At 37.5% G+C, this 1,472-nt stretch overlaps 1 pseudogene; it reads left to right on the top strand.

Annotated features, from left to right (window-relative positions):
• LOC105994241 overlaps positions 1–1,472 on the top strand; it is a 34,159-nt pseudogene that overhangs the window by 24,924 nt on the left and 7,763 nt on the right.

Below are 1,472 nucleotides of genomic sequence, written 5' to 3' on the forward strand. Positions count from 1 at the left end.
ATTCTATGCCTCCATCAGAAAGAATGACATTGCCCCATTTGTTAGGAAATGGAAAGTCTTGGAAAAAATTATATTAAGTGAAATAAGCCAAGCCCAAAGAAACATAGGTCCCATGATTTCCCTTATTTGCAATATCTAGTATATGTATGAGTCAAGGAGAAAAGGTCAGATAAGGTTATGTTAGGAAAATGAACCCTTAGATATGTATTTTAAATGTTTTTTCTTTCATACATTTGTATCTAACGCAATTATAAGATTATTCTTTGTTGCTCTGTATGTCCCTCCCCCACAGTATAACCCCTGCTTTCACTGTATAATTTGTGGAGGGGAAGGGGAAAAACAAGACGTTTAAATAAGGATACAGTGGACTTGTTGCAACAATGAGAAATACAAGTTGTCATGTCGAAAACGAACTTTACAACTTGGGGGAGGAGTATTGTTTGGGGGGGGTGAGGGAGGATGGGAAGGGATGGGAAGGGTAAACAAAGGATAAGAAATGTACTCACTGTCTTGCCCATGTAATTGGAACCCCTCTGTACAGTATTTTCATAATAAAAAAATCTGAAATAAAAAATACCTAATAACTGGGTAACAGTGGCTTATACCTATAATTCTATCTTCTCAGGAGTCTGAGATCTGAGAATCGTTGTTTGAAGCCAGCCCAGGCAGAAAAGTCCCAGTGAGACGCTTATCTCTAATGAACTATTCAAAAAAAGCTGAAAGTGGCGCTGTAGCACAAGTGGTAGAGCACTATCCTTGAGTACAAAGAGACTCAGAGACAGAGATGAGGCCTCAAATTTAAGCCCCAGGATTGGGGATAAAACAAACAAAATCAAACAAAAACAACCCTAACAATCGATGATTTACCTAAACTTCCTGAGCTATCCCAAACCTTCTGTATTCAGTAAAAGTTTAAAAATTAACTGTATTCTCTACTTGGCCTTCAAAGCAATGAAAGAGATGTAATACTCAAAAAAAAAACAATAACAATAAAGTAAATTACTTAAAAAGTTTACGTAATAACGCCTAGTCCAGCTTTCTCTTCGTGCAACTTTTATTAAAAATTAGGCTAGCCTGTTAACCATATATTTGCTTTAAAAATAATTTTTCCACTTTGAAATGTTAGTAATCACTTTAGGCCACAAAGGTTTATTTACAGAGTCCTTCTGAATGCATTGCAGTTGTGCACACATCAGTGTAAAATGCTGGCAAATAGACTCGATTTATAGGAAAGCTGAAAAGAGGGAAATAAACAATTCTTTTTTTATTATTTATTTATTATTTTTTATTTTTTGGGTCCGGTCATGGGGCCTGAACTCTGGGCCTGGACGCTGTACCTCAGCTTTTCAGCTCAAGGCTAGCACTCTACCACTTGAGCCACAGCGCCATTTCCGGCTTTTTTCTTTTTGCTTATGTGGTGCTGAGGAATCGAACCCAGGGCCTCTGGCATGCAAGACATGCTCTCTACCACT

Source organism: Dipodomys ordii, unplaced genomic scaffold (assembly GCF_000151885.1).
Source record: "Dipodomys ordii isolate 6190 unplaced genomic scaffold, Dord_2.0 Scaffold105, whole genome shotgun sequence".
Lineage (NCBI taxonomy): Eukaryota > Metazoa > Chordata > Mammalia > Rodentia > Heteromyidae > Dipodomys > Dipodomys ordii.